Below are 26,955 nucleotides of genomic sequence, written 5' to 3' on the forward strand. Positions count from 1 at the left end.
AATACAGTAGCGTCTCACTTATCCAAGGTTCTGGATTATCCAAGGCATTTTTGTAGTCAATGTTTTCAATGCATTGTGATATTTTGGTGCTAAATACAAGTGACAGTCGCATTGACGAAAAACAACAGGAAAAACTCAGCTGCTATCAGGACCTCAAGATTGAACTGCAAAGACTTTGGCAGAAACCAGTGCAGATGGTCCCAGTGGTGATGGGCACACTGGGTGCCGTGCCAAAAGATCTCAGCCGGCATTTGGAAACAAATGACATTGACAAAATCACAATCTGCCAACTGCAAAAGGCCACCCTGCTGGGATCTGCGAGCATCATCCGAAAATACATCACACAGTCCTAGGCACTTGGGAAGTGTTCGACTTGTGATTTTGTGATACAAAATCCAGCATGTCTATATTGTTTGCTGTGTCATACAACAAAATAATAACTTTATTTTTGTATCCTGCCTCCATCTCCCCAAAGGGACTTGGAGCGGCTCACAAGCCCAAAAAACATAAATTAAAAACACAGGTCAGTAAAATTAAAACATTATAAATACATTAAAAAAACATTAAACAACATCCACAGCAATTTAAAACCTGGACAATAATGATAACTGAATATTCAGAGGGTAAAATTGTGTATAGAACCCTGAGTAGGGCTACTAGGTGGTGTAAGGCCATTGCCATCATGTCGTTTTGCAATATACTGTATATACTCAGTATAAGCCTAGTTTTTCGACTCTTTTTTTAGGGCTGAAAAAGCTCCCCTTGGCTTATACTTGAGTAAGGGTCTTGGCTGGCTTATGTTTGGCTTGGCTTATACTCAAGTATATAGGTAATCAGACTTAGTCTTATCTTATTAAAATCTTATTATTATTATTACTATTATTATTAGGGGCCTCTGGTGGCACAGTGTGTTAAAGCGCTGAGCTGCTAAACTTGCGGACCAAAAGGTCCCAGGTTCAAATCCCGGAAGCAGAATGAGCACCCGCTGTTAGCCCCAGCTCCTGCCAACCTAGCAGTTCGAAAACATGCAAATGTGAGTAGATCAATAGGTACAGCTCCGGCAAGAAGGTAACGGCGCTCCATGCAGTCATGCCAGTGGCCACGTGACCTTGGAGGTGTCTACGGACAACGCCGGCTCTTTGGCTTAGAAATGGAGATGATCACCAACCCCAAGAGTCGGTCACGACTGGACTTAATGTCAGGGGAAACCTTTACCTTTTTATTACAGTAGAGTCTCACTAATCCAAGCCTTGCTTATCCAAGCCTCTGGATTATCCAAGCCATTTTTGTAGTCAATGCTTTCAATATATCGTGATATTTTGGTGCTAAATTCATAAATACAGTAATTACAACTTAACATTACTGCGTATTGAACTACTTTTTCTGTCAAATTTGTTGTATAACATGATGTTTTGGTGCTTTATTTGTAAAATCATAACCTAATTTGATGTTTAATAGGCTTTTCCTTAATCCCTCCTTATGATCCAAGATATTCGCTTATCCAAGCTTCTGCCGGCCCGTTTAGCTTGGATAAGTGAGACTCTACTGTATTATCATAAATTACAATTTTATGTAAACATTCAAAAACATTTAACCTATTGGTGCCTCAAATAATGTAATTTTATTAGTATCTATATTTATTTTTATTTTTGAAATTTGCCAGTACCTGCTGCATTTCCCACCCTTGTCTTGTCAATAGGTTTTCCCAGTTTTGTGATAAAATTAGGTGCCTCGGCTTATATTCAGGTCGGCTTATACTTGAGTATATACGGTAGATGTCCACAATGCTGTGCTTCTCATTCCAGCCATCCCTTTGGGGAGAAATCTCCATCCTAACTCTCTGTGCGTCCTTGGCACCGAAATTGGCACGGCGGATCGGTGAGTACCAGCTCCCAACATGTTGTGCCCGGTTCGGGGTTTTCTTGCTACATGAGCGCTTTCATTTCTCCCCCCTGCACAAACCGAAAGGGAAGTGACAGCCGGGTGATCTGATTCGGACTAATGAGCTGCCCATTCCCAGCAGAGGAGATCATTTGGGTGAGAAAGTAATCCTAGGCCGCGGAAGAATGGAAGTGAAGCTGTTGTTTTGCTTCCTCCTGGCTGCGATCCATCGCCTGCCCCCCAGGAGTAAATGGACCCATTGGTTTAACATCCCTGAAGCACGGACAGAGAAAAGACAGATGCCATATGGGTCGGAATGCAGGCAGGGTTCAATTAGGGCCCTATCTACACTGAGTGTTTAATGCAGTTTCAAACTGGTATTGAAGAAAGGGGTTTCACTGTGAAGAGGATTATATAAGGAAAGCCTGGAACCAACTGAGTTCCAGAAAGTTATAATGAAGATGATGATGATGATAATGATAATTATGATGACACTATGATGAAGAGAGTGATGGTAATGATGATGATATGATGATGAAGAGAGTGATGATGATAATGATGATAATATGAAGAGAGTGATGATGATGATGAAGAGAGTGATGATGATAATGGTGATAATATGAAGAGAGTAATATGATGATAATAATATGATGAAGAGTGATATTATGATGATATGATGATGGAGAGAGTGATGATGATGATGATGATGAAGAGTGATGATGATAATGGTGATAATATGAAGAGAGTAATATGATGATAATAATATGATGAAGAGTGATATTATGATGATATGATGATGAAGAGAGTGATGATCATAATGATAATAATATGAAGAGAGTGATGATGATGATGAAGAGTGATGATGATAATGATGATAATATGAAGAGAGTGATATGATGATGATAATATGATGAAGAGAGTGATGATGATGATGATGATGAGAGTGATGATATGATGATGATATGATGGTGATGGAGTGATGATGATAATGATAATAATATGAAGAGAGTGATGATGATGATGAAGGGAGTGATGATGATAATGGTGATAATATGAAGAGAGTGATATGATGATGATAATATGATGAAGAGAGTGATGATAATGATGATGATATGATGATGAAGAGAGTGATGATGATAACGATGATGATGATGATATGATTGTGATGAAAGGAGTGATGATGATAATGGTGATAATATGAAGAGATATGATGATATTATGATGAAGAGAGTGATGATGATAATGATGATAATATGAAGAGAGTGATTATGATAATGATGGTGATATGATGATGATGAAGGGAGTGATGATGATAATGATAATAATATGAAGAGAGTGATGATAATATGATGAAGAGAGTGATGATAATAATAACAATAATATTAAAATATGATAATAATCATATTAATAATTTGATGATAATAATAATAATGTATTTCCTGTCTCCCCCTGTGATGACAGAAACCACAGAGCATTGGTGTGCATTAAGGGCTGTCTTTCGTTTGCTTTAATTGTCATTGGTTGTCTAGCCAACGCAGTTTCAAACCGCATTAAATGGTCAGTGCAGACGGGGCCATTGTCTCCTTATAATTCCCATTTTGGTGGCCAAACATCTATGCTATTTTAACACAAAGAAGGAGGAGGTAGAAAGTGCATCTACACTGCAGAATTAATATACTTTGATGCCACTTGAGCTGTGGGATGACTGGGAGCTGTAGTTTCATGCAGTGCTGTTGCTCCAGCGAAAGACCACTCCCAGGATTCCATAGCAGTTAAAGTGGTGGTCCTGCCAGTGAATGCCGCAAATGGGAAAGAAAAGGGCGAAATGGTAAAGCCCAAAAGTGTCAGCAAGGATTTGGAGTTTGGGACGAGAATCGGCTTGGCGCCTTTCTCCGGAGATCTCGTCCCATCGCTCCTCGGGCGCCTTGCCTCGGCTTCAGGGTCCGCTGCCCAAAATCCAAAGCGACACTCGGGTGCCGAGGGTCCGAGGAGCTCCCCTTCCGCACAGAAAGGCTCCCTGGGTTCAGATCGTGAGCCGAAGAGGCCTGGAGCCCGAGGGCCGGGGAGGGCGTCCTGAAATACACTTTAGTCGGCTTCCAGGCTGCCTTTTGTGGCAGGAAATAAACATTTTATGTAGTTATCCTGGGTGTTGTAACACAGGGCCGGGCAAACGCACAGGGCATTATGTGCATTCAGGTGGACTGAGCCAAGCATCATAATATAATAATAATAATAATAATAATAATAATAATAATAATAATAATAACAACAACAACAACAATACTAGTAATAGTAATAGTATTAATCAAAGATGATAATAATAATAGATAATAATACTAGCAGGAAATAAACATTTTCTTTAGTCAACCTGGATATCTTTATACAGGGCTGGGCAAATGTATGGGGCATTATGTGCATTATCACTTTCAGGTGGACTGAGCTGAGAATAAGAAATAATAATAGTCAAAAAATATATATGTAAAAATAAAATTTACACACACACACACAATATTTTTACCCCACCTTTCTCACCCGAGGGGATATATTACATTTATATCCCGCCCTTCTCACTCCAGAGAGGACTTTATATTTTATAATATAATATATTGTTAGCATAGCAAAATATTATATATATATATATATACACACACACACACACACACACACACACACACACATACACAAAGTAGAGTCTCACTTATCCAAGCTAAATGGTCCGGCAGAACCTTGGATAAGCGAATATGTTGGATAATAAGGAGAGATTAAGGAATAGCCTATTAAACATCAAATTAGGTTATGATTTTACAAATTAAGCACCAAAACATCATGTTAGACAACAAATTTGACAGAAAAAATAGTTCAATACGCAGTAATGTTATACTGTATTTACGAATTTAGCACCAAAATATCATGATATATTGAAAACATTGACTACAAAAATGGCTTGGATAATCCAGAAGCTTGGATAACCAAGGCTTGGATAAGTGAGAATCTACTATATATATATATATATATATATATATATACACACACACACACACACACACACACACACACGCACACACACAACATTTTTACCCCGCCGTTCTCACCCAAGGGGATATACTAGATTTATATCCCGCCCTTCTCACCCCAAAGAGGACTTTATATTGTATAATATAATATATTATATTATTAGTATAACAAAATACTAGCTATATACAGTAGAGTCTCACTTATCCAACATAAATGGGCCGGCAGAACGTTGGATAAGCGAATATCTTGGATAATAAGGAGGGATTAAGGACAAGTCTATTACACATCAAATTAGGTTATGATTTTACAAATTAAGCACCAAAACATCATGTTATACAAAAAATTTGACAGAAAAAGTAGTTCATTACACATTAATGCTATGTAGTAATTACTGTATTTACGAATTTAGCACCAAAATATCACGATGTATTGAAAACATTGACTACAAAAATGGCTTGGAAAATCCAAAATGTTGGATAAATGATACTGTATTGAAACAATAATACTAACAATACTAGTAATAGTAATAGTATTAATCAAAGATGATAATAATAATAATAGATAATAATAGTAGCAGGAAATACACATTTTCTTTAATTGACCTGGGAATTTTTATACAGGGCTGGGCAAATGCATGGGGCATTATGTGCATTGTCACTTTCAGGTGGACTGAGCCGAGCATAAGAAATAATAATAATAATAATAATAATAATAGAAAATATTATATATATGTATATATATATATATATACATACACACACATACAAACACACACACACACACACATAATGCTATGTAGTAATTACTGTATTTACGAATTTAGCACCAAAATATCACGATGTATTGAAAACATTGACTACAAAAATGCGTTGGATAATCCAGAATGTTGGATAAGTGAGACTCTACTGTGTGTATATATATATATACACACACACACACACACACACACACATACACACAACATTTTTACCCTGCCTTTCTCACCCGAGGAGATATACTACATTTATATCCTGCCCTTCTCACTCCAAAGAGGACTTTATATTTTATAATATGATATAATATATTATTAGCATAGCAAAATATTAGCGCTCTCTCTCTCTCTCTCTATATATATATATATAAAAGAGTGATGGAATCCTGGCGACCGCCAAAACAACAAAACTAAACACCTCCCAACCTCGAAAATTGACAACACAACCCCTCATCCATGCCTCTAGGTTGATACAACAAAAAGAAAAGAAAAATAAAGTCCTAATTAGAGGGAGAGGAATAATTGTTTTTATCCAATTGCTGTCAGTTAGAAGGCTAAGCACCGCCCACTTGGTCTCCTAGCAACCCACTCACCCAGGGGACAGGCAGAGTTAGGCCTCACTTAGGCCTCTTCCACACTGCCTATAAAATACAGATTATCATATTTTAACTGAATTAGATGGCAGTGTGGACTCGAGGCCCTTCCACACAGCTATATAACCCATATAATCTTATATTATCTGCTCTAACTGGATTATCTGGACTCCACACCTTTACCCTTTACCTTAACTACCACCAATTCCTCAATACTTTATTTCCCATACCACCAGACTTCGCCACAGCAACGCGTGGCCGGGCACAGCTAGTATATATATATATATATATACTAGCTGTGCCCGGCCACGCGTTGCTGTGGCAAAGTGGTGGTGGTATTGGTTAAAATTTGTTGTGCAATTTTTATTTGACGTTATTTGCATTTTTTATTAATTTTATTGTAAGTTATATTTTTTATTTATTACATTTTATTATTTTCTTCTATTATTTTTAGTTATTTTCTGTTATTACTGTATTTTATTGTATCAATTTTTTTAGTGTTTTTTATTATTTTTATTGGGTTGCTAGGAGACCAAGTTGGAGGAGCTTAGCCTTCTAACTGGCAGCAATTGGATAAAAGCAATTATTCCTCTCTTTCTAATTAGGACTTTATTTTTCTTTTCTTTTTGTTGTATCAACCTAGAGGCGTGGATGATGGGTTGTGTTGTCAAATTTCGAGGTTGGGGGGCCTGTAGTTTTGTTGTTTTGTGGGTCGCCGTGATGCCATCACTCTTTTATATATATAGATATATAAGGAGAGGAGGAAGAAGAAAATAAATATCTCTATATATCTATACACATTTTAAAAGTGAAAATATATCTGTGTGTATATGGCTGGGGTGTCCACTACACGGACAAGCTCCCATTTCCAAAAACAGCTCTCTCTCCCACTACTCAGGAGACACCAATGGCCCTCCTTCCAATGACACTGCAGGTTATGGCGAGCACCGTGAACATGTCCAAGAGCCATGCCCATGTCCTCCACAAACACCACCCTGCCCACCACCCAAATCATCCTAGATTTTCTGTTTTTCCTCCACCACAGACACCCCAGTGTTTCTGACTCTCAATTAGTGTGGAATTCGCATGACCCCGCCTACTGCCTCTCCCTTAACCCTTTCCTATTCTTTTCTATGGAGCACAGCAAACAGAGGAATTGATCAGCAATGAACATACTAGAGAGTTTGGGGAGAATTCACCATGAATTATAGTACAGTAGAGTCTCACTTATCCAACATAAACGGGCCGGCAGAATGTTGGATAAGCGAATATGTTGGATAATAAGGAGGGATTAAGGAAAAGTCTATTAAACATCAAATTAGGTTATGATTTTACAAATTAAGCACCAAAACATCATGTTATACAACAAATTTAACAGAAAAAGTAGTTCAATATGCAGTAATGCTAAGTAGTAATTACTGTATTTTCGAATTTAGCACCAAAATATCACAATGTATTGAAAACATTGACTACAAAAATGTGTTGGATAATCCAGAACGTTGGATAAGTGAGTGTTGGATAAGTGAGACTCTACTGTAGTTGTAGTGGACTGGGATGTATAGTTCACCTGCAATCTAAGAGCACTCTGAACTCCAACAATGATGGGCCTGGAAGTCACTTGGCACACAGAACCCCCATGACTAACTCAACTTACTGGAGGGTTTTGAGGGGACTGACTCACCATGGTGGGAGTTGTAGTTCAGTCAGAGAGCACACTGAACGCCACTGATGATGCATCCAGAGCAAACTTGCCCAACTTTATGTAGTGATGGAGTTTCTCGGGGTCAGCCTGGCATGATGTTAGGTGTAGTTCATCATACCAAGCTAGTAAATAAAGAAAAGAACATAGAATACAGGCCTGGGCCTAGCTTGGTTGCTAAGGAGAAGGCCGGTTGCTAAGGACTCCTCTGTGCCCCGCCCCCTTTATTCCGCCATTTTGATCCCACAATTTGGCCCAGTCCGAGTTGTGCTTCCCGCCCGATGACGTCACCCAAGCAAGCCCCGCCCACCAAGCAGGAGCAAACCCGCCCCTTAGAAGGAGAAGAGCGGACTGGGAATGGAACGGGGCGCGGTTATGGAGTGGGCGTGGCCGCTCGGAATCCGCGGCAGCCAATGGGAAGCGGCGTGGGGCGTGGCCCGGCGCGAGGCGCAGGTAAAGAAGCAGAGCGCGCCCGTGAGAGAAAGCAGAAGGCGTGAGGCGCCGAGGAGAGAGCGTCTTCGAAGGTAAGTCAAAGCTCAAACTCATAATAGAGAATTTTCCCCAAAATATAAAGCTTTTTACCTCAGCTATAAGGATTATTTGAAGGCTAAACCAAGGCATGTCTGTGGAAAGGCGAGTATTCTCTTCATAACTCAAATAATTTATCGGCAGGGTTATTCTACCTTGATGTTGTCAAGGCCCAGAGTGGACAAACCTCCCTTCAGAAAGTTTCTCTTGCCATTTCCCCCTATTCTGAATGATAATTGTGTAGAAATAATATACAAAAACAACATTGTAATGTAATACAGTAGAGTCTCGCTTATCCAACACTTGCTTATCCAACGTTCTGGATTATCCAACTTGTTTTTGTAGTCAATGTTTTCAATACATTGTGATATTTGGGTGCCATATTTGTAAATACAGTAGAGTCTCGCTTATCCAACGTAAACGGGCTGGCAGAACGTTGGATAAGCGAATATGTTGGATAATAAGGAGAGATTAAGGAGAAGCCTATTAAACATCAAGTTACGTAATGATTTTACAAATTATGGACCAAAACATCATGTTATACAACAAATTTGACAGAAAAAGTAGCCCAATATGCATTAATGCTATGTAGTAATTACTGTATTTATGCATTTAGCTATGTATTGAAAACATTGACTACAAAAATGCGTTGGATAATCCAGAACGTTGGATAAGTGAGACTCTACTGTAATACTAATATATTATAACTAATAAGAATGTTGTAATATAATATGTACTATATATGCTATAACTTATGATACAGTTGAATATGGTACAGTAGAGTCTCGCTTATCCAACGTAAATGGTCCGGCAGAATGTTGGATAAGCAAATATGTTGGATATTGAAAACATTGACTACAAAAATGCGTTGGATAATCCAGAACGTTGGATAAGCGAATGTTGGATAAGTGAGACTCTACTGTATATCATACTAATAGTATAATATACTAGTAGTGCAGTACAGATATTGTGGAAAAATAATACAGTACAATATAATAATTGTATATAATATATTACATGTAATATCACTAATAATATTGCATTATAGTATGTTATACAGTAGAGTCTCACTTATCCAACACTCGCTTATCCAACGTTCTGGATTATCCAAAGCATTTTTGTAGTCAATGTTTTCAATACATAGTTTGGTGCTAAATTCATAAATACACTAATTACTACATAGCATTACTGTTTATTCAACTACTTTTTCTGTCAAATTTGTTGTATAACTTGATGTTTTGGTGCTTAATTGGTAAAATCATAATCTAATTTAATGTTTAATAAGCTTTTTCTTAATCCCTCATTATCCAACATATTTGCTTATGCAACGTTCTGCCGGCCCGTTTACGTTGGATAAGCGAGACTCTACTGTAATAATATATTATCTATAATAGTAATAATGTTGTAATAGAATATATTATGTACTACATATACTACAATTTATGATATAGTACAATATGTTATATCATACTAATAGTATAATATACTAGTAGTGCAGTACAGATATTGTGGAAAAATAATAAAGTACAATATAATAATTGTATATTATATATTACATGTAATATTACTAATAGTGCATTATAGTACAATATAGTAATATATAATTTAGTATAATACTAATAATACAATATAATTATATATAATAATAACATTGTAATATAGCCTGTAAGAAGCCCTCAGTGGCACAACATGTTAAAGCGCTGAGCTACTAAACTTGCAGACCGAAAGATCGCAGGTTCGAAACCAGGGAGCGGAGTGAGCACTCACTATTAACCCCAGCTTCTGCCAACCTAGCAGTTCAAATGTAGTAATACCATATTAAATATAATTGCTACAGATAATATATAATGATATACAGTGTATTGTCAAAGGCTTTCATGGACGGAATCACTCACTGCATTGCTGTGAGTTTTCTGGGCTGTCTTGTCATGTTCCTGAAGCATTCTCTCCTGACGTTTTGCCCACATTTATGGCAGGCATCCTCAGCGGTTGTGAGGTCTGTTGGAAAGTAGGCAAGTGGGATTTATATATCTGTGGAATAATGTCCAGGATGGGAGAAAGAACTATTGTCTGTTGGAGGCAAGTGTGAATGTTGCAATTGGCCACCTTGTTTAGCATTGAATAGCCTTGCAGCTTCAAAGCCTGGCTGCTTCTTGCCGGGGAAATCCTTTGTTGGGAGGTGTTAGCTGGCCCTGATTGTTTCCTTTCTTGAATTCCCCTCTTTTCTGAGTGTTGTTCTTTATCTACTGTCCTGTTTTTAGAGTTTTTAAAATACTGGTAGCCAGATTTTGCCCCTTTTCCCCTCAATGTTATGGAATCACTGAATTAGCCTTGTCTGCCCAAAAATAGTGGCTAAACGACAACTAGGATCCCATTGATTCGGCCATGGCAGTTCAAGCGTTGTCAAACTGCATCTATTTGACAGTGTAGATGCTCCCAAAGTGAGTAGCCCATGTCGCCTCTGTACAAATCCTGGCGTTTGGAGAAGTTTCTTGTTTGGACTATTAAATTGCAGAATCCCTTTGTCCATTGGGAGCAGTCGTCTTTGAGTCATTGCCTTGTTTTTATTGCGATACCAACCTGTTTCCTCTTCGAAATAACTCTCTGAGTAATGAGTCATCTTGAGTCTGTGGAATGAAAAATGGTTTGTGAAACAGTTATCTAAAAGGATGGATATATCCCAAAGACAGGGAATGGCAGGTGAAGAAAACTGGAAATGAGTGCATGTGTTGGTTTTTGGACCATTGACCTGGGAATCTGAAAAAGAAAAGTTTATTGGGAGCATTGTACACAGTGGGATAATGTCTTGGAATAGGGAAGTTCCATTTATCCTGGCTTTGTAGTCCACACACAGCCAGGCTTATCCTCTATGCATTATTATTATTATTATTATTATTTATAATAATAATAATAATAAAACTTTATTTATACCCCGCCACCATCTCCCCAATGGGGACTCGAGGCGGCTAACATGGGGCCATGCCCAGACACCATACAATATAACAAAAATAAAACAACATATAACACAATATAACAGTGCAAAAATAATCATATACATTATTATTATTATTTATTAGATACACAACAAGATACAGGAGACATGCTGGTTTTTGTATTTTTTGTTTTGTTTTTGTATTATCCAAGTGTCCAGGACTATGTGATGTATTGGTGAATAATGCATGCAGATCTGAGTAGGGTGGCCTTTTGTAACTGATGGATGGTAATTTTGTCAGCATCGATTGTTTTCAAGTGCAGACCAAGGTCTTGAGGCACTGCACCCAGTTTGCTGATCACCACTTGGACCACCTTTACTGGCTCGTGCCAGTCTTTGCAGTTCGATCTTTAAATCCTCGTATCGTGTCAGCTTTTCCAGTTGCTTTTTGTCAAGTTTGCTGTCGCCTGGGATTTCCACATCGACGATCCATACTTTGTTTTTTCCCACAATCGTGAGGTCAGGAGTCTTGTGCTCCAAAACTCTCAATAATTTTTTTATTATTTTATTGTATGACATAGCAAACAAGATAGATATGCTGGATTTCATATCACAGAATCACAAGTCTAACACTTCCCAAGTGCCTAGGACTGTGTGATGTATTTTCGGATGATGCGCGCAGATCCCAGTAGGGTGGCCTTCTGCAGTTGACAGATCGTAATTTTGTCAATGTCTATTATTATTATTATTATTATTATTATTATTATTATTATTATTATTATGGTTATGGTTATTTATATTTGAACCTTGCATGGGTTCCCCCTCTAAAGCAAATCTCTATTGTTGTTGAGTGCCTTCAAGTCTTTCTGACATATGGCAACCCTAAGACTTGGGTCTTTCCTGTCAGAATTTCCATGGAGGGGATTTTCCAGAAAGCCCATCTAAAACGACAACTTTTAGGCCTCCTATAGCATTGAGGTTGTTTTTACATGGGCTTTTGCCTTCTCTGCCCAGGAGTTTTGGCATTTATTTTATTTGTCATAGAGGCTACAGTTGTAATGTACTTAAAGACACAAACAAAGTTAAAAACTTGGTATTATACTAAATGTCCTTTGAACAGTAGCTGGCTGCTTTGAAGTGCCTCTGGTGTTGCTATAAAAAGGTCCTCCATTGTGCATGTGGCAGAGCTCCGACTGCATTGTAATAGGTGGTCTGTGGTTTGCTGTTCTCCAGTCGCATGTCATGGACTCCACTTTGTGGCCCCATTTCTTAAGATTGACTACATCTCATGGTGCCAGAGTGCAGTCTGTTCAGCGTCTTCTAAGTTGCCCAGTCTTCTGTGTGCCCAAGGGGAGTTTCTCATCCGGTATCAGCCATGGATTGTGGTTCCGGGTGTTAGCCTGCCACTTTTGGACTCTCGCTTGCTGAGGTCTTCCTGTGAGTGTCTCTGTAGATCTTAGAAGAAAGCTATTTCTTTATTTAAGTCGGTGGTGTGCTGGCTGATATCCGAACAGGGAACGGGCTGGAGATGTCACTGCCTTGGTCCTTTCATTACAGGCTGCTACTTCCCGACAGATGTCAGGTGGTGTAATACTGGCTAAACAGTATAATTTCTCCAGTGGTGTGGGATGTGGACATCCTGCGATAATGCGGCATGTCTCATTAAGAGCTACATCCACTGTTTTCATGTGGTGAGGTGTGTTCCACACCAGTCATGCGTACTCAGCAGCAGAGTAGCAAAGTGCAAGGGCGCATATCATCACTGTGTCTGGTTGTGATCCCTAGGTTGTGCCAGTCAGCTTTCGTATAATTGTTTGTAGCACTCACTTTTTGCTTGATACTCAAACAATGCTTCTTGTAAGTCAGCGCACAGTCCAGAGTGTCTCCCAGGTATTTAGGTATGCTGCAATGCTCCAGTGGGATTATTTCCCAGGTCATCCTCACAACTCAAGATGCTTGTCTGTTCTTAGAGTGAAAAGCACACATTTTAGCATGTGTTTTTGATGGATTAGGAATCGGATGGTTTTCCCTGTAATAGGCAGTAAGAGCACCTAAAGCTTAGGAGAGCTTCTGTTCAACCATTTCAAAGTTCCCTGCTTGGGCGGTGATGGCACAATCATTAACATAGATGAAACACTCTATGCCTTCTGGCAAGGGCTGGTCACAGGTAGTACCTAGAGAGCTAAGGTGTTGGCATTGTACCAAACTACACCTCCCAGGAGTCCACAACTTTGAGGTTATGGCACTTAAAGTGGCATCAAACTGCATTTGTTTTGCAGTGTAGATGCAGCCACAAGTGGACTGATGTTTTGGAACTGACTGTTTTCCAAAAGAGAGCAAATGTCTGGGCCTGTCATCAGAGTATTATAATACAGAGTGTTCTAAGCCCAAACATGCCCTACAATTCTCACAATGGCAGAGAAGAGCACAATTGTATTGTCAAGAATGCCTTTCCCTTAAAAACGGACAGTGCCCTTTGCTGAAGGACGTGGTTTTTATCGGGATTTGGAAAGGTTGCATTCCCAGATCAGCATTACTGTAACTCTTTCAGACTTGTATTCTGTAAATAGGAGGGAAAAAGAATCGGGTACTTGTTATCGGTTGCATTTTCCCCATTGGAGGAATTTGACCTCTTCCCTGCCCCAATTTTTTTGTAATGTTTAACCTGTAGTTTCCTTTTACACCTTGCAGAGTTTATAGACTTCCTCTCCAGGTTTCCATCAGCTGATTGAAACCAAAGGCTTGAAACTCCAGTTTCGCTTTTCTCACGCATTGGGAACAATATCCTTGTGTTCGCTCAGAGGAGGGGAGGAATGGAGGTGCGTTTCTCTCCAGAGAATCGGTTGCTTAATTGGCTCTTTTCGGCAAAAGAATCCGACTCTTGTCAAGTCTTGTTTGGATGGACTTAGATCTCGCTGAGCCCTGGTGGGTTTTTGGGAGGGGAGGGGGGGGGGCGAAGGGGATTTTGGCCATGTCAGCGGTCAATGGCCGGCAGGGCAAACAGAGGGCAATCGATATGGATCCTTGCCCTGCTGAGCGGGATGGATTTGGGCAATAAATAAAGGCACCAACGAGGCAAAAATCCCGGATGGCAGGGATCGAAGTTTCCAAAACCAGATGAGATTTTTATTATTATATCCAGGGTTGGTTGGCTGCACAAATATTTGTGTCATTGGAGCCAAAGTTCTCCAAAGTTTTCGCCAACTTAGGCTGCTATCTATGGAACAAACACAGTTTGGTACCCTTTTAACTGCATCATGGGATCTATAGCTTGTTTTTAGCAGTGTAGGCATAAACACCTTCTAAATCCTCAAATTCTATAACCTTGAGCCGTGGCAGTTTAAAGTGAGGCCGAACCACATTCATTCTACAGTGTAGATGCACTTTGAAACTTGTTAATGTTTTTGATCTACCACCAGATCCTTTCTTGTCCATGTTTTATGGGTGAGAGTTTACTGTTTAGGAATGTGGACTGTTTTGCTGAAAAAATACAAGTCTCTGGGATACAACTACAGACTGGATTCAAGTCCTTCTAGTATTTATTTAGCTTGATAGTCAAGTAGTGCTACTAGTAAGTCAGAGCATGATCCAGAGTAACTCCCAGGTGTTTGAGTATGTTGCAATAATCCAGTGGGATTACTTCCCCGGTAATCCTCAGAGCCCGAGAGTCTTGTCTGTTAAGGTGAAAAGCACACGTCTGCATTTTAGATGGGCTAGAAATCGGCTGGTTTTCCCTGTAATAGGCAGTAAGAGCACCTAAAGCTTCGGAGAGCTTCTGTTCAACCATTTCAAACCTTCCTGCTTGAGCGGTGATGGCGCGATCGTCAGCATAGATGAAACTGTCAGTCCTTTCTAGCAGTGGCTGGTCATTTGTGTAAAAGTCTAGTAAGAAGGGCTGGAATCTTATTTATTGTATCAGAAGTGAACAGTTGTAATGTATTTAAAAACACAAACATAGTTAAAACTTGGCATTATAGTAATCAAAGCAGAATTTCTTAGGAAACATGACTTTTTCTGCCCAATAGCCTGTTGAAACCATGTACAATTCATGCATTTAGCCCCACTTTTAACTGCCATTGCTCACTGCTATGGAATCATTGTAGTTTTGCAAAGTTTGTAGCCTTCCACGCCCAAGTGTGCCCAAATATAACTACAGTAGAGTCTCACTTATCCAAGCCTCGCTTATCCAAGCCTCTGGATTATCCAAGCCATTTTTGTAGTCAATGTTTTCAATATATCATGATATTTTGGTGCTAAATTTGTAAATACAGTAATTACAACATAACATTACTGCGTATTGAACTACTTTTTCTCTCAAATTTGTTGTATAACTTGATGTTTTGGTGCTTAATTTGTAAAATCATAACCTAATTTGATGTTTAATAGGCTTTTCCTTAATCCCTCCTTATTATCCAAGATATTCGCTTATCCAAGCTTCTGCCGGCCCGTTTAGCTTGGATAAGTGAGACTCTACTGTACCTTTATTCCATAGCTTTGTAGAAGGCTCGAACTGTATTAGTTGGAGAGGGAAACGGCCCTTGCCAGAACAGTGCAACCTGCCTCTATTTCTGTCTCCTCCGCTCCAAGGTTGAGACCTGAATCCGGCACCTCTCTCTGTAATGCGATCCCTTTAAAAAATTCAACGTTCGGCTCCTTTTAAGTGCCTTGTCTTTGTCGTTGTTCCGGCGGCTGATATTCCAGCAGAGGTTTTTCCGAGAGGTGCGAACCTGAGCCTTGCGGAGAAGTCTGAAATCTGAATAATATTCCCAACGTTGAATGACAGGTCTGGTAGTTCTGGTTAAAGGTGAGCCGGTGTCATACTTTCAGGGTGGGGCCGCTTTGGAATTTAACTCGGGTATCAGAAGTGGTGTCACGGCCTCCTTTGTTGTCCCTTGTTGTCATGATTCAAGGCGATGCCCTGCGATGTTGCAGTTGTGCCCATTTCACAGATGAGGAAGCTTGAAAATGCTCTATCATTTCCATATATTCCATCATCCCTAATACAAACATTGTCCTTACTCATCTTCTACCTATAAAGTTTTTGAAGTTAAGCCACTTTAGGTCCCAGTCATAGAAGAAAAGCAGGGTACAAATACACATAATCATAATGTGATGAATGGTTGAAGAAGGAAGGGATTGTTTAAATAGAAGGTGAGACATGCTTTGTTTTCTTTATTGCAAAACGGAGAAATAATATAATGATGGCTCACACAAATAGGTGCTACCTTTTTTGGACTGCGGGTATTAAATCTCTTGAATTTTTTCTGTGTAAACGCATTTAAATGAATGCAAGAGAAAGGATATTTAGAGCGCCCACCCCTGTTCTTCTGTGCTGGCTTATCTGCACCGTAAACATATTTTTTTCCTTTCTTTTTGTGTTGATTCTTTAACAAGTACAAGCAGTTCTGGGGTGAGATTAAACCCTCTTAAGCTTTTATAAAACCTAGCGAATCCTTGGGGAGGCCAGCGGGGAATATCACATTGCAGGGAAATGTAATCAGTCTGCAAAGGAAAGGAAAGGAAGCATTCATAAATGAGAATAAATCAAAGGAAACTTCAGTTGGGACTCAGTTTTGTGCCCTTTGAATTCCTTGGTGTTTCCAAAGCCCCCTAAAAACTAAAGCCTACTTCTTGGCTTGAAATTATGGGGATAGGTAGGCTCTATCATAGTGGCACAGTGTGTTAAAGCTCTCCTTTCGGTCATGCCAGTGACCACATGACCTTGGAGGTGTCTATGGATAACGCCGGCTCTTTGGCTTAGAAATGGAGATGAGCACTAACCCTCAAAGTTGGACACAACTAGACTTAACGTCAGGGGAAATCTTTACCTTTAGGCTCTATCATGGATTTTTCTTGCGAAGGTTTTTTGGAGAGGGGTTTGCCTTTGTTTCTTCTGAGGTTGAAAGAGTGTGTCTTATGTGGTCCCCAGAGTTGTTGCCTGATCTTCAAACCACAATTTTATTTATTATTTATTTATTTACAGCATTTATATTCCGCCCTTCTCACCCCGAAGGGGACTCAGGGCGGATCACATTACACATATAGGCAAACATTCAATGCCTTTTAACATACAACAAAGACAAGACAAACATAGCTCCGAGCGGGCCTCTAACTTATGACCTCCTGGTCAGTGATTCATTGCAGTTAATTGCAACTGGTTTGCTCTCCCGTCTGCGCCACAGCCCCGACTGTTTATAGCCAATATATAGGCATTCCCAAGTTACGAACAAGTTAGGTTCTGTAAAGGTTACCCCCCCCCCCCCCCCGCCTGCCCGTGGTGTATGTTTTGCTCTCGCTGTTCCTGTTCAAAAGATTTCACTTCACTTTGTGTTCCTCTGATAATTGGATTTTAAAAAATGTGGGTGGTGGAAACAAGGATTGGAGCTAAGACATCATTGGAGACCACTTTTTCCCATGATAATAACCCTTTCAGGAGTGAATTTCCCTTCAAAGGAGTAGATTTCTCTCACTTCCTGTTGCTTCACCCTCATTCTTAACTATGAGTTGGATGTTTGTAAATCAGGGACTGCCTGGATATGTATTTTTTGGCAACCAAGACTCATTCATTTCTCCCCCCCCCCCCCCCTTGCAGCTGAATTTTTTTTCTTGCACTTTTCTCTTCTGTTATCTCACTAAAACCTGTTAGACTGCTTTTTTTGGAGTTGGTTTGGGTTCCCACTGAAAGGGGCTCTTCAAAAGGGACGGGAACATGGCACTTAGCTTCTTTTATTGTCTCTTAGTTCCTTGTTTCCAGATTGGGGAATGTTTGAATTTTAGTCCCAGAGTCAAAACGTACAGGAAGCAAACACTGGGAGGAATCCCTTTGTCAAGTCTGTCATTAACTTTCTTTAATTATTACACGAAGATTGGAAGGCAACAGGGAAGCAGATCGCATTGGTAGTGGTTAGAGCATTTATCCAGGCCCCAATAGTCTCAATTGGGCAGTTTCCACGTGGATCCAACAAGGCTGTCCTGTCTATAGTGGGATCAGATTGGTTTTTCCAAAAACTTTGGTTTTGATTTGTTGTGTATATACAAGGCATTTCTGACTTATGTCAGTGGTATCATAGGGACTTCTTGGCAATATTGTCAGAAGCAAATTGAGAATACAGCTATAATGTATTAAAAACCACAAAGTTAAAAACTTGGCGTTATGCTAAATGTCCTTTGACCAGTAGCTGGCCCCTTGGAGTGCCTCTGGTGTCGCTGTGAAAAGGTCCTCCATTGTGCATGTAGCAGGGCTCACACTGCATTGTAGTAAGTGGTCTGTGGTTTGCTCTTCTCCACACTTGCATGCCGTGGACTCTACTTTGTGGCCCCATTTCCTAAGATTGGCTCTGCATCTCGTGCCAGAGAGCAGTCTGTTCAGTGCCTTCCAAGTCGTCTAGTCTTCTGTGTACCCAGGAAGGAATTTCTCATTCAGTATCACCCACTGATTGAGCTTCCGGGTTTTAGCCTGCCACTTTTGGACTCTTGCTTGTTGAGGTGTTTCTGTCAGTATCTCTGTAGAGCTTAGGAAGGTATTTCTTGATTTATGGCAATGGCATGCTGGATGATAACTGAACAGAGGATGGGCCGTAGATGTCAATGCCTTGGTCATTTCATTACAGGCTGCTACTTCCTGGCGGATATCAGGTGGTGCAATACCAGCTAAATAATATGATTTCTCCAGTGGTGTAGGGTGTAGACATCCTGTGATAATGCGGCATGTCTCATTGAGAGCCACATCAACGGTGAGATGTATTCCACACTAGGCATGCATACTCAGAAGCAGAGTAGCAGATTAGAGAGATGAGCCAAAACTAACAAAATTGAGTTCAACAGGGACAAATGCAAGATACTCCACTTAGGCAGAAAAAATGAAATGCAAAGATACAGAATGGGGGACGATGCCCAGGTATTTCAGTGTTTTGCAATGCTCCAGTGGGATTCCTTCCCAGGTGATCCTCAGAGCTCAAGATGCTTGCCTGTTCTTAAAGTGAAAAGCACACTTCTGCATTTTAGATGGACTAGGAATCAGTTGGTTTTCCCCGTAATAGGCAGTAAGAGCACCTAAAGCTTCTGTTCAACCATTTCAAAGCTCCCTGCTTGAGCAGTTATGGCACGATTGTCGGCATAGATGGAACTCTTTGTCCCTTCTGGCAGTGGCTAATCATTTATGTAAATGTTAAATATTGATGGAGCAAGCATGCTCCCCTGAGACAGGGTGTCCTTTTGTTTTTGCCATCTGCTTCTCTGACTCTGGAACTTAACAAAAGGCTCCTGTTTTGTAGGAGATTTCCTACGAAGCAGGTGAGGTGGTAATCCTTTGTGGTATTATACATTTTTCTCAGGAAGAGGCGATGATTTACAGTATCATAAGCTGCTGGCAGATCTGTGAAGATGACTCCTGTAATCTGCTTTTTCAAAAATCATCTATGTGCTGAGTCAGATTCAGCACTTGTGATGTGCAGCTTTTCCCTTGCCTGAAACCCTCTGAGACAGAGATTGTGATGTCTCAATAATAAAAGTAATACAAGCCTATATTTTTCCTCTGGACTTGCCTCTGTCTTTGGCACTGTTGCCGAAAACTCTGTCTTCAGTTGACACATTTTAATATGCAGGAATTTGGAGAAACAGGACTTTCAATGCTTTTACTAGTGCATTCAGTGTCTCTTTCTCCTGCCTCCAAGTGTGCAGTGCTTCAGGTGCTGCTAAAAATAAATAACCACAAAGCAATTTCTACATCATCTTTTTTCTGTTCTGCACTCAAGAGCCTGGTTTATGATTAACAGCACTTTGGGTTTTTATCTTTAATTTCCTTGTACAGCAAATTTGCATAGGATACAGCAGAAGCTGGACTATTCAGGTGAATGATGCCAGACTCCAACTCCCAGCATTCCTCTTCCTTGGTCGGAGCCATCTGATGTGACTTTTTGGGGCCAAAATAGGAGGTGAAAATAGACTTCCATTTCAATTCAGATATGATTTCAGCAAACCTATAAGTAGTGGATTTTCAGGAAAGCCATTGGGGATCTGGTGCCTGTGAGTTGCTCTATAAATTAAGCTGATTTGCAAAACTGGTCGATCATCTGGGATTAAACTCTAATTGTGAGCTGTGATCAGGTTAATCTAGACATCAGGCATTAGAAGATCTGAACATGGTTGTAAAAAGACATACATAAATTATTACTGTATATACTCGAGTATAAGCCTAGTTTTTTAGCCCCTTTTTTAAGACTGAAAAAGCCCCCCTCGGCTTATACTCAGGTGAGGGACCTGGTTGGTTTATATTTGGGTCAGCTTATACTCGAGAATATAGAGTACATTTATTATTTCTCTCTATTATTACATTTATTTTTCTCTATTGTTGCTACTATTACTCTATTTTAATGATTATGAATACATTTATTATTTCACTCTTGCATTTATTATTTTACTCTATTACTTGTATTATTTTCCTGTATTTATTATTATTATTACATGTATTATTTTACTCTATTATTAAAAGGATACATAAGCACATTTACATTGAAGAAGATGAGAATAATGATTTGATCAGAGTTGGACAGTCTTATCTTAAATTAGAGCTTGATGTAAATATTCAAAAACATGTAACCTACTGATGCCTCAATTCATGTAATTTTATTGGTATCTATTTTTATTTCTGAGATTTACCACCCTCGGCTTATACTGGAGTCAAAGTTTTCCTGGTTTTTTTTGTGGTAAAATTAGGTGCCTCAGTTTATACTCGGGTCAGCTTATTCTACTCGTATATATAGGGTAGTTTATTCAGCCAAGCATTTTTATCTATACAGATAATAAAAGTGAAAATCTGTGTGTATGTGGCACAGGTGTCAGCTCACACAGACAGCCTCTGGCTTCCACCAACAGGCTATAGTTCCCAGTGTGGTAGAACCACTAAGTTACTCTCTCCCAGGACATTGCAGGTTACAGTGAGCACATCCCAATGTTCCTTTCTCTCTCCATTTGCATGACCCCACCCACTGCCTCTCCCTTGACCTTTTCCTATTCTTTTCTATGGCATACAGCAAACAGGATTTCATCAGCAACTGAACATACTATAGAGGTTTGGGGAGAATTCACCATGACTTAAAGCAGGGGTCCCCAAACTTTTAAAGCAGAGGGCCGATCCGCAACCCTTCAGACTGTGGAGGGGCCGAATTATCATTTGAAAAAAAAAAACCTGAACAAATTCCTGTGCACACTGCACATGTCTTATTTGTAGTGCAAAACAACAACGAAAGAACAATATAATATTTAAAAATGAAAACAATTGTAAACAACATAAACCTATCAGGATTTCAATGGGAAGTGTGGGCCTCCTTCTGGCCAATGAGATAGTCAAGTTAATTAGGATTGTCGTTGTTGTTGTGTGCCTTCAAGTCATTTCAGACTTTGGGCGAGTCTAAGTCTAAAATTATTTATTTATTTATTCATTTGCTACATTTATTTATTACATTTATATCCCGCCCTTCTCACCCCGAAGGGGACTCAGAGCAGCTGTATGTACATACAATATATTATATTATTAGCATAGCACAATATTAGCATTATATATATTGAACTATACCACTATACTGTAATATTATATATAATATATATCATATAATTAATATTATTATGTGGTATTATTAGTATTATATTGTATAACATTATAATATTATCAATATTATATGTATATACAATATATTATATTATTAAAAATGATATAAAAATATTATATTATAAAACTGAGGGCAGGGGTCAGGTAAATGACCTTGGAGGGCCGCACCCGGCCCCCGGGCCTTAGTTTGGGGACCCCTGACTTAAAGGGTTTGTATAGTATACTAGCATAGTATATTGTATAATGGGATATATAGTTCACCTGCAGTCTAAGAGCACACTGAACTCCACCAACGATGGACCTGGAACTAACTTGCCACACAGACCCAACATGGCCAACTTTGCATACTCGCGGGGTTTGGGGGTGATTGACCTTGATATCTAGGAATTATAGTTTACCTGTATTCAGAGAACACTGAACCCATCTGATGACTGATCTGGACCAAACTTGGCACATAAATTCAACATGGCCAGCTGGGAACACTGGTAGACTTTGGGGGTGATTTACCTTTATCTCTGGGAGTTACAGTTCACCTGTATTTTGTGAGCCCTTGAACCCCATTGATGACTGATCTGGACCAAACTTGGCACACATACCTAACGCTGCCAACTTGGGGTGATTGACCTTGGCATCAGAGAGTTATAGTTCACCTGTATTCAGAGAACACTGAACCCAGCAAGTGACAGATCTGGACCAAAATTGGCACATAGCCCGAACATGGCCAACTGTGAATACTGGTGGATTTTTAGGATGATTGACCAAGATTTTTGGGAATTGTAGTTCATCCACATCCTTCTGTATTTTCTAACTAGCTGTGCCCAGCCACGCGTTGCTGTGGCGAAGTATGGTGGTATGGGAAATAAAGTACTGAGGAATAGGTGGTAGTTAAGGTAAAGGGTAATGGTTTTCCCTGACATTAAGTGCAGTCGTGTCTGAGTCTGGGGGTTGGTGCTCATCTCCATTTCTAAGCCGAAGAGCCGGCATAGTCCATAGACTCCTCCAAGGTCATGTGGGATGACTGCATGGAGCGGCAGCAATTGGATAAAAACAAATTAGATAATCTGTGGAAGAGGCCTAAGAGAGGCTTAAGTCTGCCTGTCCCCTCGGCTGAGTTGGTTGCTAGGAGACCAAGTAGGCAGAGATTAGCCCTGTAACTGGCAGCAATTGGATAAAAACAATTATTCCTTTCCCTCTAATTAGGACTTTATTTTTCTTTTCTTTTTGTTGTATCAACCTAGAGGTGTGGATGATGGGTTGTGTTGTCAAATTTCGAGGTTGGGGGGCCTGTAGTTTTGTTGTTTTGTTGGTCGCCGTGATACCATCACTCATTTATATATAGAGATGGGAACATTCAGAAAAAACGAAAGCAAAGACTTGAGGTTTTTTTCCTAAGAAATAGTGTAACATATGACCAAACTGATATTACCTAACACCCCAAAACAAACAAGACCCTTTTCAAATAACTCGGGCATCGCGGGGACCCAAGCTAGTATACAATAAACCAGAAGTTGTGCATTTTGGGACTTGGGTACTGGCCTGTATCCATTGCCATCCATTTTAATTTTACACTCTGAATCTTTGGGGAAAATATTATTCCTTTCCTTGGCTGATGTTGAACTCTCAAGTGTTTGCAACGTGATGGATGGAAAGAGAGGTTTGGAGTTTTCAAGATCCATTAATCCCTTTTGGAAGTGTAGAGAATAGAAGAGGACTTATAAATTCACATGCCTCTGAAATGTCAAGATCAGAGCCTTTGCCGCCAATGAAAACGGGCTTTAAAAAGCCTGGATGTTCCTAGTTGACACTGAAGTCTTCAGATGCGGGTGCTGAGAGCAAGCAAAGAGTATTAGAGCACTTTCTGAGGAAGGAAGCAGCAAAGAAGTGTCTTATAGACCTTGAGGGATAAGTCGGCATCCTTGCAGAAAAGAGGATTTTTTTTCAAAATAGTATATACAGCTGTCTTGATCCCAAAATGTAGAATTTTTTACCCTGAATCCAAATATGCAAATGGAGAAAAAAAGTCAGCGGCATCACCTCATTTTTCTGCAATGTTGGTTCTCATAATCAGAGCTGGAGAATGAAACAGGAATCTGTTTTTGGGGTTTGGAGAACAGAGAATTAGTGGACTTGTTTGTTGTTCTTTTGTGCTTTCGAGAACCCCAAATACTGTATATGCTCGAGTATAAGCCTAGTTTTTCAGCTGTTTGTTTAGGACCATGGCTTATACTCGGGTGAGGATCCTGGTTGGCTTATATTTGGGTCAGCTTATACTTGAGAATATATGGTACTTTTATTATTTTTCTCTATTATTGGTATTACTAGCTTTGCCCGGCCACGCGTTGCTGTGGCTTATGGGAATCCTTTGTTGGCCAGGTGGAATAGCAGTGAATAGCCTTGCAGTCTCAAAGCCTGGCTGTTTTCTGGAGTAGCTGGAGCTTTTTGTTGTATGAACGTAGAGGCATGGATGAGGGGTTGTGCTGCCAAGTTTAGTGTTTCTGGGACGTGTAGTTTTGTTGTTTTGTCCTAGGCCGAAATTTCATTACTATTTTATATATATAGATACTAGCTGTGCCCGGCCACGTGTTGCTGTGGCGAAGTATGGTGGTATGGAAAATAAAGTATCTTATATTATCTGCTTAGAACTGAATTATATGAGGCCCCTTCTACACAGCTGTATAAAATGCACACTGAAGTGGATTATATGGTAGTGTGGAGTCAAAATAATCCAGTGCAAAGCAGATAATATAAGATTATAAATGGGTTGTATAGCTGTGTGGAAGGGCCTTGAGCCTGTGCTGCCATATAATCCAGTTAAAATCAGATAATCTGTATTTTATAGGCAGTGTGGAAGAGGCCTAAGTGAGGCCTAACTCTGCCTGTCCCCCGGACTGAGTGGGTTGCTAGGAGACCAAGTGGGCAGAGCTTAGCCTTCTAACTGGCAGCAATTGGAAAAAAACAATTATTCCTCTCCCTCTAATTAGGACTTTATTTTTCTTTTCTTTATGTTGTATGAACGTAGAGGCATGGATGAGGGGTTGTGCTGCCAAGTTTAGTGTTTCTGGGATGTGTAGTTTTGTTGTTTTGTCCTAGGCTGAAATTTCATTACCCTTTTATATATATAGATTACATTTATTATTTTATTCTATTATTACATTTATTACTGTACTCTATTATTGTTACTATTACATTTATTTTACTCTATTTTTATTATTAATATATTTCAATCTGATCTTATTACATTTATTATTCTATACTATTTATTATTACATGTATTATTTTCCTTTAAAATAATACATGTAATAATAAATAAAGGAAAATAATACATGTAATAATAATAAATACTCTATTACTATTAAAAGGATAAATAAGCACATTTACAATGACGAAGATGAGAATAATGATTTAATCAGTCTTACCTTAAATTAGAGCTTGATGTAAATATTTAAAAACATTTAACCTACTGATGCGTCAGTTAATGTAATTTTTGGTATCTATTTTTATTTCTGAAATTTCCCATCTTCTGCTTATACTTGAGTCAATGATTTCCCAGTTGTTTGTGGTAAAATTAGATGCCTCGGCTTATATTAGGGTGGGCTTATATTCGAGTATATACGGTATATGGCAATCTCCTTAATAGGTCTGGTTTTGTTTTCAGAGGAGATTGACCAGTGGTTTTTGTGGCAAATTGGTATTCAGATTGTGGTCTCATGCAGTTTTAATACCCCACTCAAAGCATCAGATAGCTGTATTTCCTGGGCATGATTTGTTTGGAGGCTGAGAGAGTGTGACCTGCTCAACGTCTTCCAGAGCTGTTAGGAGAGGTGGGTAACACCGTAAGAACTAGAACCTTTAAAAAAGGATTTGGATTTAGCAGGAGGTTGCTTCTAGCAACCCAAAAACATTAACTACAGTACATACTTCACTTTATTTCTTATTTTCTTAATACTTCTCGAAACCTAGCATTTCTGGCCCCTGTTCTCTCCCCCCACCCAATTGCTAATTTTGCAGCATATAAAAGGCATAATTACAGTAGAGTCTCACTTATCCAACACTGGCTTATCCAACATTCTGGATTATCCAACGCATTTTTGTAGTCAATGTTTTCAATATACAGTAGAGTCTCACTTATCCAAGCTTCCCTTATCCAAGCTTCTGGATTATCCAAGCCATTTTTGTAGTCAATGTTTTCAATATATTGTGATATTTTGGTGCTAAATTTGTAAATACATTAATTACTACATAGCATTACTGTGTACTGAACTACTTTTTCTGTCAAATTTGTTGTATAATGTGATGTTTTGGTGCTTAATTTGTAAAATCATAACCTAATGTGATGTTTAATATGCTTTTCCTTAATGACTCCTTATTATCCAACACATTCGCTTATCCAACATTCTGCCGGCCCGTTTATGTTGAATAAGTGAGACTCTACTGTATATTTATTTATTATTTATTTACACCATTTATATTCCGCCCTTCTTTCTCACCCCGAAGGGGACTCAGGGCGGATCACATTACACATATAGGCAAACATTCAATGCCTTTTAACATAGAACAAAGACAAAGACAAACATAGGCTCCGAGCGGGCCTTGAACTCATGACCTCCTGGTCAGAGTGATTCATTGCAGTGATTCATTGCAGCTGCTCTCCAGCCTGCGCCACAGCCCTGTATAAAGCTCTTTATCCCATAATTGATTCTTGTGTAATTTCCTCTATATCCGCTCCATGGGGTTCATAGTAAACAGTAGTTTCAATTGATTTTTCTTAATTGTAAACCTATCAATTTTAACGTTAATTACTGCAAATCTGTCAACAAACTGTGATACTTGAACAGCACCAGCACTCCACTTCAGACAGACAGCCACCCTGCCTCTCTTTAAAAATCTCCAGATAGGGATTAAACCTATCTGTAGGTTTTTAAGAGAGGCAGGCTTTCTGTCTGTCAGGAG

The 26,955-nt window shown here is 39.4% G+C and overlaps 1 protein-coding gene across 2 annotated transcripts in view; it reads left to right on the top strand.

Moving 5' to 3' along the window:
- The window catches only part of cgn (cingulin), a 138,725-nt gene that overhangs the window by 10,167 nt on the left and 101,603 nt on the right, over positions 1-26,955 (top strand). For both annotated transcript variants that reach the window (XM_062965276.1, XM_062965281.1), the window contains exons 2-3: positions 1,806-1,878; positions 8,199-8,463. The gene's annotated coding sequence lies outside the window, so the exon portion shown is untranslated. The remainder of the gene's footprint in view (positions 1-1,805; positions 1,879-8,198; positions 8,464-26,955) is intronic.

The sequence above is a fragment of the Anolis carolinensis genome, unplaced genomic scaffold (genome assembly GCF_035594765.1).
Source record: "Anolis carolinensis isolate JA03-04 unplaced genomic scaffold, rAnoCar3.1.pri scaffold_14, whole genome shotgun sequence".
Taxonomy (NCBI): Eukaryota; Metazoa; Chordata; class Lepidosauria; order Squamata; family Dactyloidae; genus Anolis; species Anolis carolinensis.